We start from the raw sequence: 17697 nt of genomic DNA, 5'->3' as shown, positions 1-17697 counted from the left end.
ATTTGGAGAGTATACTGCACATGTTGAAGTCAATTTGCTCATGTTCATGCAGCTGACATGGGGTAATGTTAAATAATGGTGCAATTGCCAACAGTGCTAGGCTTGTGTTTAACTGGTATGACGTACCCCCACAATTTATTTTGTCAGGACACCGAACCATACCATCTTACTTTCACCCCTGAGTATACCTTACATTTGCATTGCTGAACTTATCAATGACCTTTGAGTCCCAAGCTTGTACATTGATAAAAATGGAAAACAATTGATAAAATTGTCATGACAACGATGTTCCAGCTTCAGCATGTTTACTTAGTTTAGTCTGCATGTTATACATAACTATGGATGCACACAAGGGACACTGTACCACATCTTCCACTCTTATGAACCAGCAGTCAACATTCCTATCATTGGAAAAAAAAAACTTCAATGCAATTTGAGAACAAGTATTCTTTAACAATGCAACTTCACATCCAGAAACTATATGAAAGCATGAAATTACAGTCTGAACTCTTGGATAGTCTCTCTTTTTGCTGGGTATAGGTCCCCCCAACAGTATATTCTATTCATGTAATATAGTATTTTTGGGTGAGCTTGTGGCTCTGAGGATTCTCTCTCCAGCCCCCTCTTTGTGCGTTGTCTGTGGCTGGATCTGGAAGTGCTCTGAGATCTTGTTCCTCCTCTGAGCCTGTGTCCACCACATTGAAGCGTGGTGCATCTGCATTCTGCTGTACTGTTGCTGGTGTCTTTGAGGTTGTAATCCACACACGTTGACCTTCTCACATCCCGGTGTCTGATTAAAGTCTACAGTTTGTGTTTGTTTCAGCTGTTTGTCCCTCAGGGAATGCCTTCCCTGTTAGGCCATTGGGGATTGAGCTGAGCTGGCGAGACAGGCAATGGGGAACGCAGCCTCTTGCCCATAAGGAGTTCGATAGGCAACGGCCCATGATGCAGTGGTGTGACCCTGTTAGCTAACAGCCCTGTACGGATCCGTGTTCTTTTTCAACAGTCCCTTGACTGTTTTCACAGCCCTCTCAGACTCACAGTTGCTTTGTGCGTGGTATTGGTTATTGGTCACGTGTGAAGTCCTGTTGTGCTGAAAAAAGCAGAAAAGGAGCTTGTGGAGACCTGGGAAGCATTATCTTTAACCAGGACCTCAGTGACCCTTGGCAAAAATGTACTGTAATCCATTGATAACTCCAGCTGATGTGGTTATGGGTGTCTTTGCTATTTCAATGTATCTTGAATAGTAACTTAAAACTAGCACATATGTAATTTTTCCAATAAAACATATATGCCGCTACCTTTTTCAATGGCCATGTGTCCCTCAGGCACTCTGTCTAGCATTTCCGGTTGTAAAGTTTCTGGGATTACGATACGTTGTACTATCGTGAGAAGGTCCATTACAGTGGAAGTCACTTTGATGAATCCAGTAGGGCTTCAGCAGCTGCTAAAATTGTACTTTATTAATCCTCCAGAGGGGAAATCTGATTGTACCAGTCAATACTTACATTACCAGTAAATAGACCATAAAAACACAAGGACATACAGACATTAAAAGCAGCACATCATAAATGAATATACAAAAAAACGAAGTGTGTGTGTTCAAAAGTCTCATGGCATATGGTAAGGAGGATCTGCGGAAACTTTTTGTTTTGGCCCTGGGTAAAATAAATCTGTCTGCCATCGCACTGCAATGTTCCAGGCAGGTACTGTGGCTAGTGTTGGCCTCCATACTTCTAAGCTTTTTGAGGAACCATTTATCCAGCAGTTTAGACAAACTCTAGTCTGGTGCTGATGGTAGATCCAGCCTTCTTGATGATTTTGTTTAACCTGTTTGCTTCATCCCTAGTGATGTTAACCCCCCCCCCAGCAGATTACACTGTAAAACAGCCACAACACTATTTAAAAAAAACATTTGGACCATTTTTGAGCAGATGTCAAAGGATCTGAGCTTCCTTAAAAAGAATAGCCTTTGCTGAGCCTTTTTTTAAACCATGGAGGCAGTCTGCAGTGTAGCGGGTGAAGAGGAATGGTGACAAAAACGTCCCTTGTGGGGCACCTGTGTTAGTATTGATCATGTCTAAGAACGAGTGGTTCTGTAGTCTTTTATTTAACCTTTCTTTAACTAGGCAAGTCAGTTATGAACAAATTCATATTTACAATGACGGCTTCCTGGCATTTGTCAGTTTTAACTGTTTCCTTACCTGGTCAAGAGTAAATGCAGGACTGCTGCTGTAACCTCTCCATAGACCCTTCTGTCTTTCTGTGGAGAAATCGCAGTTATCAAAGCGTGCAAAGAACTGGTTGAGCTCATTAGCTGGTACCTCCACAGTTCCCTCAGCTGAACGCCCACCATATCCAGTCATGAGCTGCATCCCCTTCCACACCTCCCAGATGTTGTTGCGAGCAAATTGTTGCTCAACCTTACACTTGAAGTCCCTCTTCCCAGCCCGGATCTATTGTTTTAATTCCTTCTGTATCCATTTCACCCTGACTATGTCACCCATTGTTTTTTCATATTGAGTGTGTTCTTAATGTCTCTTGTAATCCATGGTGTGTTATTGGGGAAGCACTTCACAGCTGTCTGTGGAACAACATTATCCACACAGAAGTTGATATAGTCAGCAACACTGTTGGATAGAAGGTTTATGTCACCGCCAGAGGCATCAATGAATGTATTCCACTCAGTACACTCAAAGCATCTCCTCAAAGTTTCACAGTTGTCCTGTGACCATTTCTGTACCATGATGGTTTTGGGCTTCTGGTGCTGGACAAGTGGTCTGTACTTAGGCAGAAGGTGGATCGTATTGATGCAGTTTCTCCTGCCTGGGCAAATCCATCCATTCTGGAAACAGAAGACAAAGGGCTGTGAGACAAGAGCTTAATCCTGGACACATGAAAAGTAGGGTGTATACAGAGGGTACGGGGTAACAGCAGATGAACAGCAGTGGGACTAAGGACTCTAGAGATGGGGAAAGGACCAATGAAACGGGGAAAGTGGCAGGGGGTAACGATTTACCATGATGTTATTGAGTCCCCGGTAGTCGATACATGGACGCAGGGTCTTGTCCTTCTTCTCCACAAAGAAGAACCCTGCACCGGCAGGGGAGGCAGAACAGTGAATGCTCCCGGCAGCCAGAGAGTCCTCATTGTATTCCTCCATGGCCTTGGTCTCAGGACCAGACAGGGAAAATAGCCAGCCTCAAGGCAGGGTGGAGCCCGGGAGGAGGTCAATAGCGCAGTCGTAAGAACGATGCGGAGGAAGAGAGGTAGCACGAGCCTTGCTGAAAACCTCCAGGTTATGGTACTCTTGAGGGAATGGCAGAGAAATCTGAGGCCGTACTTAAACCTGGAGGAGGATGTTCCAGGTGAGGCTGCACCGCCTTAAGGCAATGTGAGTGGTAAAACGGACTCCAACCCAGGATTGAAACCGTGGTGATTTCTTGATACCCGCAAGTGAATGGGAATTGTCCTGTGCGTTCCCCTGCCAATGGAGCGGCCGTCCAGTGCTCTGGCATATATGGGAATGGAGAGGAGTTCTGTGGAGATATCTAGCTCCGATACCAGGGTAGCGTCCATAAAACTTGAATCTGCCCCAGAGTCGATGAGCACCCCGGAGAGAATTAGACCGGTCACCCCACAGCAGAAGAAAAAGGGAGTACAAGTAATGGGAGTTAGAAAATTCCCAGTCTGGTCCACCAGCGTACTCATTCCTACTGATGAGCCTGGTCTTTTGACTGGGCAGGTGGCTATGTAATGCCCCGCAGCACCACAATACAGACAACAGTTGGAGCTCAGCCTTCGTGAACGTTCCTTAGGCGATAATCTAGCTCTGCCTAGTTGCATAGGCTCCAGAGTGTATGAGTCACCCCTCGCCATTGATTCCCGAGGGAGTTCCGGTGGCTTCAGCTCCTCTCGGATATGCAGACATCGGGGACTTCTTTGGAGGTGAGCAGGCAGCAGCGGATGAACGAATGTGACCGAGATCCTCTCACTCCTGCGGTCCCGTAGATGCCTATCAATCCTAATTGTTAGGGCAATGAGGTGATCGAGGTCCAAAGGTAACTCCCGAGCTGCGAGATCGTCTTTTATCTCCTCCGACAGTCCGTGAAGAAAAGTATCGAATAGGGACTCCGGATTCCAGGCACTCTCGGTGACCAACTGCGTAGTCTGCCACACTACTGGAGTCTTAACGTAATCCAAGTAGTTTTCAGGCCGCCTCTCTCCCGGGTATAGGAAAATCGAACACCATCCTCCCCTCCGTCATGAAAACTTTCAGATGACAAGAAATGGCGGATTGTTGCTCCCAAACCGCCGTTTCCCAGGAGAGCGCCCTTCCAGACATTAGTGTAATCAGATACTCTATCATTGAGCGATCCGAAGGGAATGAAGACAGTTTCTCAGTGCTCAAAAATGAGGGAGCACTGAGAAAGAAACGCCCGGCAGGTTCCAGGATCCCCAGAATATCGCTCAGGAGGAGATGGGGTCCTCAGAGAGCCAGGTCGGCTGTACCAACCCACCACTGGTAGGGGAGTTACTGAGTGGCTTGGAGGTCTCTGTTGTGGTATGCTGCCTGTGAGATAATCCATGGAATTGCTCCAGTAATGTCTTGAAGCCCTGGTCGTGGCGTTCCAACAGTGAATGGAGCCATTCCATAAGATTCTGGAGTAGCTCGTTATGTCTTCCAATGGTGACTCTATGCAGAGAGTCTGCTGGGTCAGTCATGGCCAGGTCGTACTATAACGACACAGGGCGAGACCCAGATGCCGGCACAGGAGGCAGATGGTTGGAGTCTCTGATATTTAAGGGGCAGGCAAGAGTCAGGTTGAGGACAGGCAAAATTTCATAAACCATGTCAGAGTTCCAAACGGTACAGGGCGGCAGGCAGGCTCGAGGTCAGGGCAGGCTGAATGGTCAGGCAGGTGGGACTTAGTGTCAGGGCAAGCAAGAGGTCAGAACCGGGAGGACTAGAAAAACAGACTAGGACCAGAAGCTCGGAAAAAAACACGCTGATTAGCTTGACAAGACAAGACGAACTGGCAACAGACAAACAGAGAACAGGAATAAATACACTGGGAATAATGGGGAAGTTGGGTGACACCTGGAGGCTGGTGGAGACAATAACAAAGACAGGTGAAACAGATCAGGGTGTGACACTTTCAACCAGGGTCGACAGTAACCAGCCACACCCAAAAAAACGTTGTGCTGCTTGCTAACAGGTTTAGGCACATATTTAATTGCTTCTAATCTATCTTTGGAGAGGACGCGAGCCCCAGAAGTAATGTCATGACCCAAATATTTAACGGAGCTTTATGACCTTTTTCTGCCAAAAGAATTAACAATGCCCAAGTGTCCTCATGCCATATCTCCTCTGATTTTGAGCAAACCAACAAATCGTCAACATACTGAACCAAAGTACTCCCTCCCGGAGAAACAAACCCCCCTAGGTTTTGAGACCAACATGTTTCAAGCAGACCACCATAGTCCATGTGCCCAAGAAAACAAAGGCAACCTGCCTAAGTGACTACAGATCCGTAGCACTCACGTCCATAGCCATGAGGTGCTTTGAAATGTTGGTCATGGCTCACATCAACACCATTATCCCAGAAACCCTAAGCCCACTGTAATTTGCATACTGCCCAAACAGATCCACAGATGATGCAATCTCTATTGCACTCCACACTGCCTTTTCCCACCTGGACAAAAGGAACACTTATGTGAGAATGCTATTCATTGACTACAGCTCAGCGTTCAACACCATAGTGCCCTCAAAGCTCATCACTTAGCTAAGGATCCTGGGACTAAACACCTCCCTCTGCAACTAGATCCTGGACTTCCTGACGGGCCCCCAAGTGGTGAGGGTAGGTAGCAACACATCTTACATGCTGACCCTCAACACTGGAGCTCCCCAGGGGTGCGTACTCAGTCCCCTCCTGTACTCCTTGTTCACCCACGACTGCATGGCCAGGCACGACTCCAACACCATCATTAAGTTTGCAGAATACACACAACAGTGTAGTAGAATTGATCGAAGAGACAGCCTATAGGGAGGAGGTCAGAGACCTGGCCGGGTGGTGCCAGAATAACAACCTATCTCTCAACGTAACCAAGACTAAGGAGATGATTGTGGACTACAGGAAAAGGAGGACCGAGCACACCCCCATTCTCATCGATGGGGCTGTAGTGGAGCAGGTTGAGAGCTTCAAGTTCCTTGGTGTTCACATCAACAACAAACTAGAATGGTCCAAACACACCAAGACAGTCGTGAAGAGAGCACAACAAAGCCTATTCCCCCTCAGGAAACTAAAAAGATTTGGCATGGGTCCTGAGATCCTCAAAAGGTTCTACAGCTGTAACATTGAGAGCATCCTGACTGGTTGCATCACTGCCTGGTACGGCAATTCCTCGGCCTCCGACCGCAAGGCACTACAAAGGGTAGTGCGTACAGCCCAGTACATCACTGGGGCTAAGCTGCCTGCCATCCAGGACCTCTACACCAGGCGGTGTCAGAGGAAGGCCCTAAAAATGGTCAAAGACCCCAGCCACCCCAGTCATAGACTGTTCTCTCTACTACCACATGGCAAGCGGTACTGGAGTGTCACAAGTCTAGGATAGGTAATCAAATGGCTACCCGGACTATTTGCATTATGAGAACCCCCCCCTGCAATCCCTCTTTCTATGCTGCTGATATATGTTTATCATACATGCAATGTCACTATAGCTATATACTCATGTACATACTACCTCAATTGGGCTGACCAACCACTGTTCCCACACATTGGCTAACCAGGCTATCTGCATTGTGTCCCACCCACCACACACCAACCCCTCTTTTACACTACTGCTACTCTCTGTTCATCATATATGCATAGTCACTTTAACCATATCTACATGTACATACTACCTCAATCAACCTGACCCTGAATAACCGGTGTCTGTATGTAGCCTCGCTACTTTTATAGCCTCGCTACTGTATATAGCCTATATTTTTTACTGTTGTTTTTATTTCTTTACCTAACTATTGTTTATACCTTTTTTGCACTATTGGTTAGAGCCTGTAAGTAAGCATTTCACTGTAAAGGTGACAAATAAACTTTGATTTGATTTGACATTTTTTTTGCAAAGATTTCCGGTGATTCCACGTAGCCTTGTAGCATCACCGTCCATTTCCATTTAGTCCCAAGAAATGTAAACGAGATCCAGTCCTGTGACTCTTCAGCCACAGGGACGCTAAAGAAAGCATAAGCTAAATTAATTACTGATAAACAACAACTACCTGGAGGCACCTGGGATAAAATGGTAACATTGGTAGGCACCAGGGGTGCTCTAGCATGTACAGCATTGTTTACTAGTCTAAGGTCTTGCACAAAACGGTAATCACCAGATGGTTTCCTATCAGGTAAAATTGGTGTGTTTACAAGGCTAATTCGGGAGGGAACCAGAGCGCCTCTTTCAACTAATGCACTATGAATTAGAATGATACCCTTTTCGGCTTCCTTGCTTAGAAGTTACTGAGATTTGTATGATCTGTGGGTGCTTTTTGGAATTACCACAACTGGTGGAGCTCCTTTCATGTCTCCAATGTCAGTCTTTGATTTAGCCCACAGTTCTTCAGGGATATCTTTTAGCCAATCAATGTGTGAATTATATTGTAATACCACAGGCATGGTTTCAACGGGAATTCGTTATTTTCTTGGTGTTGTCATTGCAGTAGCCCATTATGGGGAATAGAAAGTTGCTGTAGAAGCTGACCACTGTCCTTACCCTTCCCAGGCCACCCAATCAGTTGCTTCCATCACTTTTTTCATCCAAATACCCACATCTTTCCAATGTTTTTCTGGAGCTTTTGATAAGCTACAATGGGGAACAGAGCCAGGGACTTCATACAAACTCATCAACAACACTCCAGCTGCTACAAAGTCTTCTCCTCTGTATACTCCATTCATGGTTATCTCCACTTTCTCTTTTTGTTTTGACCATCTCTGTTGGTATTCAGTGTCATCTTCGCATGAGGGAAAAGCAGCAGTACAATGTAGGTATTCAGCAGATAGTTTGAGTGGATCCTCTGCTCTTACAGCCCAATTTTGCTGTGACATCTTGGGAAGAGTGCTTGAACAAGGGAGTAGATCAGCGTGGGAGAACTCAGCTGGTATGGCACCCACATCTATGGCGATACACTGGACAGCGACAGGATTTCCTAATGCCTGGCCGTCCTTGAGGTTGAGAATTTTTCAGTAGTATTCCAAATTGATAAAGACCCTTTATGAGCTCCGGACTCATGGTTTGTTTAATCCTCTTGAAAGTACGAAGGAAGATGTGTGTCCCCCCATTCATGTACAATGTTGTTCTGTGTAGTCTTCCAGGGGATATTAGGTGAATGACTTCAATGCAGGTGTTCAAAGCAGGTATGCAATGCAGGAATAAAAAAAATTATAATAATCTCTGGCTCTAGACTTTGTTGATGGCAAAAAGTCTCATTTCTTATCCGGTTTCAACATTGAAGTTCAAAATAACTATACAGAACAAAAATATAAACACAACATGTAAACACATCAATGTCAAAGATTTTACTGAGCTGCAGTAAGGAAATCAGTCAACTGAAATAAATTCATTAGGCCCTAATCAATGGATTTCACATGACTGGGCAGGGTTGCAGCCACTGGGGAGCCAGGCCCAGCCAATCAGAATGATTTTTTCACCACAAAAGGGCTTTATTAGACAGAAATAGAAATACTCATCATCAGGTTTAGACAGTCCAGTAAGTTAAGGAAGTCAGAAGCCATAGAAAACTTGGGTGAGTCAACATGGATGTTAAAGTCTCCAAAAATTACAATGTTAGAGAGGTTGTTAGTTTAGAAAAACTCTGAGATAAAAGTCTTCAGGGATTTGGTTGTTTACATTTAAAAGCAAGGCACTCAAAAGACTGAAAATCAGCAACAGCCATTGGGTTTAAAAGAATGCAGTCTTTTTGTAAAACAAGAAAGGCCTACACTGTGACCATGACTGCACAGCTTTAAAAAAAAGCATTTGTATCCATTAACATGGTAAAAAAAAAGTAACCTTCTCTGTGCCATGTTTCAGTGAGGCAGATCATGTCAAAAGTCATTGTACATTTAACCCAATCCCGCTAAATCAGTGTCTTGCCACGTTTGTGTTGTTTCCCAGTCTACTCTGTCACTCTCTCTCCTCTCTTCTCTCTCTGTATGTATTCAGATGGTAGGGACCAAGACAGAACATATTACAAATCATATTTGTGCAATAGAGCCAACTAACACTGTTTATTGCTCTTCCTGCTATGTATCGTGTCATGAGTGATTGGCTGATATCTGACTGTAGTCTGATGGAGTGAGCCAAGGCATAATCTGTAGAGTTCTGAATTGTTTCTCTCCCCCTAAATGTTTTTGCTGCAAGGGATATAGCCGTACATGTATTTCCGTCTTCAAAGTGTATCTAATGCAAGGGCCACTAGAGGAAGATGTTGTATAATGTAATTTCTATGAGATGCACCACTTCAAAAGAACTGAAAGGTCTTATGGAGAAAGGAAAGGATGTATATGACAATGAATGAGAAATAGTGTTTGAGTTTATTATCAAGTCAGCATCGTCAGAATCGCTTCCCAGTTCCATGCAGAGTATCAGTGTAATGTATGGTAACCTTTGTTGGATATGGCAAAAGACATAGGTCATGGCGTGGAAAGCCAAGCGATTCATGCAGCACGAACAGAAAGCCAAAAACAAGACTATCAGGACCATGAAGACCACCTAGCCAGTCAGATGCATAGTCAGCACCTAACTGGTCAGGGCCATGGACAGCGCCTAGTCAGTCAGGACCAGAATACCTAACCCAAGACCTCACCTAGCTATAGGTGTGTGTGTGTGTGTGTGTGTGTGTGTGTGTGTGTGTGTGTGTGTGTGTGTGTGTGTGTGTGTGTGTGCGTGTGCGTGTGCGTGTGCGTGTGCGTGTGTGTGTGTGTGTGTGTGTGTGTGTGTGTGTGTGTGTGTGTGTGTGTGTGTGTGTGTGTGTGTGTGTGTGTGTGTGTGTGTGTGTTAGGCAGGATCTGAACACCTAACCCAAACCTCACCTAGCTATAGGTAGGTAGGTGTATGTGTGTGTGTGTGTGTGTGTGTGTGTGTGTGTGTGTGTGTGTGTGTGTGTGTGTGTGTGTGTGTGTGTGTGTGTGTGTGTGTGTGTGTGTGTGTGTGTGTGTGTGTGTGTGTGTGTGTGTGTGTGTGTGTGTGTGTGTGTGTTAGGCAGGATCAGAACACCTAACTCAAGACCTCACCTAGCTATAGGTGTGTGTGTGTGTGTGTGTGTGTGTGTGTGTGTGTCTCACAATGCCTCCTCATGCATGTCAAACAAATGTCCGTCAAAAGGGAGAAACATTCCACAGCTTTATTCAGAGGGAACTTGATCCTAATGTTCACTAAGTGTATATCATTATTCCCTACTCAAATCTTGTTTCAAAACAGCACACATTTCCAATTGTTAGATGAATTATGTTAGATCAGATAATAACAACAGTTATGAATGTTTAGTTACAGTATGTCTGATTTAAACATAAAATCTGGTGCAAACCTACTGACCAGCGACGTAAAAAACAACAACAAAGGAAGTAGTATACGCTATATAAGTGTTTCCCAACAGTACATATATTTGTTGTGGCCCCAGAAAAGGAGCACTCTAAAAAGGAACATGATCAGGTTCCCCTCAACTAGTATAAGCAAACAAAACACTGAAAAACGGACATTCTCTATTTCCTGTTGAGGACACAATGGCATTCCTGCTTTGAATGAGTCCCCTTCTTTTTTTTGGTAGTGGCAGTCCCACTCCTCACGTCTTTGTTTTGTTTGTTGAAAAGATAGATATAGAGAGGAGAGAGTGTGCTCAAATAGCGGTGGTATATGTGTTCTGGATGCAGTGGCTTAGACCGTTAGACCACCGTTAGACCGCTACACTATACACTGATTTCTCTTACAATGATAAAAGCTTTGGGACGTAGTGAAAAGTGCTATAAAAATTCAATGCAATCCAATTGTATCATCTATGAGTTTCACCTAAATAAATAAACATTATTATACAGTATTTGCTATTGTATTTATTACAGACAGACTCTCCCTCTTTAAATATGTCTGTATTAAATACTCTCAACCTTTGAAATAAAGCCTACCCCTTGAATACTTTTTGAATACTTTCTAACTGAATGCCAGTAGCAAGTACTTCTTTCTAACTTTGGTCATGATGTCAAATATTGTTATATTGTTTAGAATTTCTGGGATAATAACCAATAGTGAACCAGGAATAAGCATTTGCTTGAATGGAGAGTGTATGGGTTGGCCTGGCACTCTGACAGTAAATAAGTAACTATAGTTTCAAACACAATTTTTGAACATGTTCCATTTTTCAATATTTCCTCTCAAGGAATTAAATTCCTTCAAATATAAAGACATTATTTCTGTAGTGCTGCAGATATTTCAGCATTTTAGATGTACCTTTTTTGTTTTAGACCTGGTAGATGGAATCGCTATTAATGAATTATACTACTAATATTGATCAATTTGCTCAGTTGAGTGATTGTTTTTAATTGCATAATGGAGTTGTGTGTTTTGTAATTCCGCAAGAGGAATATGCCTACTATTGTCATGTTTTGTCTTATATTGTCTTGTCATTTTGCTTTTCCTTCTGTTCGTTTTCCCCCTGCTGGTCTTTTTAGGTTCGTTCCCTTTTTTCTCTCTCCCTCCCTCTCTCTCTTCTCTCTATCGTTCCGTTCCTGCTCCCAGCTGTTCCTATTCCCCTAATCAATTATTTAGTCTTTCCACACCTGTTCCCTATCTTTTCCCCTGATTAGAGTCCCTATTTCTCCCCTTGTTTTCCGTTTCTGTCCTGTCGGATCCTTGTATATTGTTCACCGTGCTGTGTCTTTGTATCGCCCTGTCGTGTCGTGTTTCCCTCAGATGCTGCGTGGTGAGCAGGTGTCTGAGTCTGCTACGGTCAAGTGCCTTCCCGAGGCAATCTACAGTTTATGATCGAGTCTCCAGTCTGTTCTCGTCATTACGAGTGGAATTGTTTTTTATGCTTTATTTACCGCTCCGATTTGTCTAGGAGTATTGCATATTTCCTTTACTGGATTAAAGACTCTGTTTTCGCCAAGTCGCTTTTGGGTCCTCATTCACCTGCATAACAACTATTCCTTAGTTCACTTGTGTAGCCCTACAAACTGCTCAAATATGCAAGCAATAAGCCTACAGTGGCCTAATCTACTAAGTAAACATCATTACTAGCCTACATAGACTTCACCAACCTGGTTTCTGAAAGGTTCTGTGTTTATTTTCTTATTCAACCTTGTGTTCTGTTTTGTTGTGTTCTTGAAAGTCCTCCTGTCTTTCACTTTTGTTCATCGATTTCACCTGTGTTAGTTACTCACCTGGTCTCATCAGCTCCTTATTTAGGTCAGTTCATTCTGTTTGTAACTTTGTGAGCTATTGTTCGTTCTGACCCCGCAAAGCCTTTTAAAACCTAGCTTGTTTGTGAGGACCTGTTATAGCCTTCAGTCCTATTTTTGATTCACCTGCCTGTTTGCCTACCTGTGTATGACCATTGCCTACCTATGACCACGTTTCCTGCCTTCTGTGAAGGCAAAATAAACACCTGCCGCGCTCTGCCAAGTATGCCCTCGAGTTCCGCACCATGGCTGCAGGGAGTGGAAGGAGTGAGGCTGCTTTACTTACCGTCTACTGAAGAGGGCTCAATAGGGAACTTCAGGCGGAGCTAGCCTGTAGAGGTGACCTGGAACTACATTGATAAAACACTCAAACGGTTTCATTCGTCCTTCTTCCCTGGCTGCGTCCAGCTTCTCCTTTGGACAAAAAAGACGGTGGTCTTCATCCATGTATTGATTACCGTTCCCTGAATGACGTCACGGTCAAGAGCCATTTCCCTCTGATCCCAGCAACCCTTAAACAAGGGGGCCGTGCCAACATCTATACAAAACTCGACCTGCAAAGTGCATATAACCTTGTCCATATGCGTGAAGGCGATGAATGGAAGACAGCCTTTATCACCGCACAAGGGCACTACGAATACCTGGCGGTGGATGCCTCCGAAGTAGGAGCCATACTCTCTCAGCGGATGGGAACACCTCTCAAATCACATCCCTGTGCCTTCTTCTCCAGGAAGCTTTCCTCCGCTGAGAGGAACTACGATGTGGGGAACAGAACTCCTCATCATCAAACTGGCCCTCGAGGAGTGGAGCTACTGGTTGGAGGGGGCACAACATCCCTTTCTAATCCTAACAGATCATCGTAACCTGGAATATATCAGAGGGGCCAAAAGGTTAACCTCCAGTCAAGCCCGCTGGGCTCTCTACACGCTTCCATTTTCATGTTACTTACAGTACATCCCTAGAAAGAAAAACGTAAAAGCTGATGCTCTCTCCCGTCAGTCTGACCTTCGGAACAGTAACTCAGACCCTACACCCATTCTTCCTTCCTCTTGCGTTATGGAACCGGTACAGTGGGAGGTTCACTCTGCCATACAAAAAGCCCTAACCTCAGACCCGGCTCCTCCTGAGACACGAGCTGGGAAGAGGTATGTACCAGCAGCTGTTAGACCCCAACTGATGCAATGGTATCACGTCCTTGGGGTCAGGACATCCGGGCATTACACAAACCACTGAACTTCTAGCCCGGAAGTTCTGGTGGTCATCACTGGCATCCGACGTAAGGGATTACGTACTCTCCCGTCCAGTCTGCGCCCAAACCAAAAGCCCTCATCTCCCTTCCGGTAAAGCTTCAATCTTTGCCAATTCCCCACAGACCCTGGTCCCACATAGCAGTTGACTTCATCACAGACCTTCGTAAATCCTCTGGTAACACCACCATCCTTGTCATAGTAGACCGTTTAAATGGTTTTGTCTGGTTCCTCATTTACCTAACGCCATGGAATTGGCTGAGCGTGTGTTCTTTCTGTATGGGATTCCGGGGGACATCGTCTCTGACCGCGGGCCCTAGTGTGGCGAGCCTTCTGTGACCGACTGGGGGTTATCCTCAACCTCTCCTCCGGGTACCATCCCCAGACCAACAAGCAGACGGAACGCCTGAACCAAGAAATAGGGAAGTACCTCCGCCAACAGTGTTCTGCCTCTCCACATGACTGGAGTCGGTATATGGCCTGGGCCGAATACGCTCAGAACTCACTCATGCATTCATCCCTCCACCTTAATCCGTTTCAGTGTGTACTTGGTTACCAACTACCCATGTTTCCCTGGGAGGTGGAGCCTGGTACTGTCCCAGCTCTCGACGACTGGTTTCGGCGTAGTGAGCGGGTATGGGAGACTGCTCACCAGCATCTAATACCCAGAAAAGCATTGCCGACAGACGGCGCCGCCCTACGCCACTCTTTCACCCCGGACAGCGTGTGTGGCTCTCTACCAGAGACATCCGCCTCCCCTGCAAAAAGTTCTGTTCTCGCTTCATTGGTCCCTTCAAGATAACCCATGGCATCAACCCTGTCACGTACCGCCTCCAGTTAACCCGTCAGTATGAAATCTCCTCGTCCTTCCATGTGTCTCTGTTAAAACCAGTCACCTACAGTCCTCTTTATCCTCCAGTCTCTACCCGCAGTGTGCCCCCACCGTTGGACGTCGGAGGGGAACCTGCCTACGCCATTCAGGCCATCCTTAATTCCAAACGCCTGAGGGGCCGCATCCACTATCTAGTGGACTGGGAAGGTTATGGGCATCCTCGACCAGGACATCCTCAACCCAGAGATGATCCAGGCATTCCACTGTAACACCCCCCCCTCCCTCCCCGAACAGACCCCCTGGACAGCCTCGACGCAGAACGTTGGGTCAGTCCACAACCTCGTCGAACCAGCCTGGCGGTGTCATGTTTTGTCATTTATTATCACGTCTTGTCCCTGTGCTTCCCATTCTATTCGTTTCCCTCTGCTGGTCTTATTAGGTTCTTTCCCTCTTTCTATCCCTCTCTCTCCCCCTCCCTCTCTCACTCTCTCGCTCTCTCTTCTCTCTATCGTTCCGTTCCTGCTCCCAGCTGTTCCTATTCCCCTAATCATCATTTAGCCTTCCCACACCTGTTCCCGATCCTTTTCCCTGATTAGAGTCCCTATTTCTCTCCTTGTTTCCCGTTTCTGCCCTGTCGGTTCCTTGTCTAGAATTCACCGTGCTGTGTTTGTGTATCGCCCTGTCGTGTCGTGTTTTCCTCAGATGCTGCGTGGTGAGCAGGTGTCTGAGTCTGTCTGGTTCAAGTGCCTTCCCGAGGCAACCTGCTGTTCACCTGCTGTTCAAGATCGAGTCTCCAGTTTGTCCTCGTCATTTCGAGTGAAAGTTGTGTTTTTGGATTGTATTTACTTTACTGGATTAAAGACTCTGTTTTCGCCAAGTCGCTTTTGGGTCCTCTTTCACCAGCATGACAGAAGGAACCGACCAAGGAATGGACCCAGCGACTTCAGACGCTCGTTACACTGTCGTCGAGATCCAAGGAGCCATGCTCGGCAGACACGAGCAGGAATTGTCTGCTGCTCGCCATGCCGTGGAGAACCTGGCCGCTCAGGTTTCCGACCTCTCTGGACAGTTCCAGAGTCTACGTCTCGTGCCACCTGTTACTTCCTGGCCTGCCGAGCCTCCAGAACCTAGGGTTAATAACCCACCTTGCTACTCCGGGCAGCCCACTGAGTGCCGCTCCTTTCTCACGCAGTGTGAGATTGTGTTCTCTCTCCAACCCAACACATACTCTAGAGAGAGAGCTCGGGTTGCTTACGTCATTTCACTCCTTACTGGCCGGGCTCGAGAATGGGGCACAGCTATCTGGGAGGCAAGGGCTGATTGCTCTAACAAGTTCCAGAACTTTAAAGAGGAGATGATTCGGGTTTTTGACCGTTCAGTTTTTGGTAGGGAGGCTTCTAGGGCCCTGGCTTCCTTATGCCAAGGTGAACGGTCCATAACGGATTATTCTATTGAGTTTCGCACTCTTGCTGCCTCTAGTGAGTGGAACGAGCCGGCGCTGCTCGCTCGTTTTCTGGAGGGACTCCACGTAGTGGTTAAGGATGAGATTCTCTCCCGGGAGGTTCCTTCAGATGTGGACTCTTTGATTGCTCTCGCCATCCGCATAGAACGACGGGTAGATCTTCGTCACCGGGCTCGTGGAAGAGAGCTCGCATCAACGGTGTTTCCCTGCTCCGCATCGCAACCATCTCCCTCCTCTGGCTCAGAGACTGAGCCCATGCAGCTGGGAGGGATTCGCATCTCGACTAAGGAGAGGGAACGGAGGATCACCAACCGCCTGTGTCTCTATTGCGGAGTTGCTGGACATTTTGTTAATTCATGTCCAGTAAAAGCCAGAGCTCATCTGTAAGCGGAGGGCTACAGGTGAGCGCAACTACTCAAGTCTCTCCATCAAAATCCTGTACTACTTTGTCGGTCCATCTACGCTGGACCGGTTCGGTGCTACATGTAGTGCCTTGATAGACTCTGGGGCTGAGGGTTGTTTCATGGACGAAGCATGGGTTCGGAAACATGACATTCCTTTCAGAGAGTTAGAGAAGCCTACGCCCATGTTCGCCTTAGATGGTAGTCATCTTCCCAGTATCAGATTTGAGACACTACCTTTAACCCTCACAGTATCTGGTAACCACAGTGAGACTATTTCTTTTTTGATTTTCCGTTCACCGTTTACACCTGTTGTTTTGGGTCATCCCTGGCTAGTATGTCATAATCCTTCTATTAATTGGTCTAGTAATTCTATCCTATCCTGGAACGTTTCTTGTCATGTGAAGTGTTTAATGTCTGCCATCCCTCCCGTTTCTTCTGTCCCTACTTCTCAGGAGGAACCTGGCGATTTGACAGGAGTGCCGGAGGAATATCATGATCTGCGCACGGTCTTCAGTCGGTCCCGAGCCAACTCCCTTCCTCCTCACCGGTCGTATGATTGTAGTATTGATCTCCTTCCGGGGACCACTCCTCCTCGGGGTAGACTATACTCTCTGTCGGCTCCCGAACGTAAGGCTCTCGAGGATTATTTGTCTGTGTCTCTTGACGCCGGTACCATAGTGCCTTCTTCCTCTCCGGCCGGGGCGGGGTTCTTTTTTGTTAAGAAGAAGGACGGTACTCTGCGTCCCTGCGTGGATTATCGAGGGCTGAATGACATAACGGTTAAGAATCGTTATCCGCTTCCCCTTATGTCATCAGCCTTCGAGATTCTGCAGGGAGCCAGGTGCTTTACTAAGTTGGACCTTCGTAACGCTTACCATCTCGTGCGCATCAGAGAGGGGGACGAGTGGAAAACGGCGTTTAACACTCCGTTAGGGCATTTTGAGTACCGGGTTCTGCCGTTCGGTCTCGCCAATGCGCCAGCTGTTTTTCAGGCATTAGTTAATGATGTTCTGAGAGACATGCGTAACATCTTTGTTTTTGTCTATCTTGACGATATCCTGATTTTTTCTCCGTCACTCGAGATTCATGTTCAGCACGTTCGACGTGTTCTACAGCGCCTTTTAGAGAATTGTCTCTACGTAAAGGCTGAGAAGTGCTCTTTTCATGTCTCCTCCGTTACTTTTCTCAGTTCCGTTATTTCCGCTGAAGGCATTCAGATGGATTCCGCTAAGGTCCAAGCTGTCAGTGATTGGCCCGTTCCAAGGTCACGTGTCGAGTTGCAGCGCTTTTTAGGTTTCGCTAATTTCTATCG

The sequence above is a fragment of the Oncorhynchus gorbuscha genome, linkage group LG24, assembly GCF_021184085.1.
Source record: "Oncorhynchus gorbuscha isolate QuinsamMale2020 ecotype Even-year linkage group LG24, OgorEven_v1.0, whole genome shotgun sequence".
NCBI lineage: Eukaryota > Metazoa > Chordata > Actinopteri > Salmoniformes > Salmonidae > Oncorhynchus > Oncorhynchus gorbuscha.
This window is presented reverse-complemented; position numbering follows the sequence as displayed.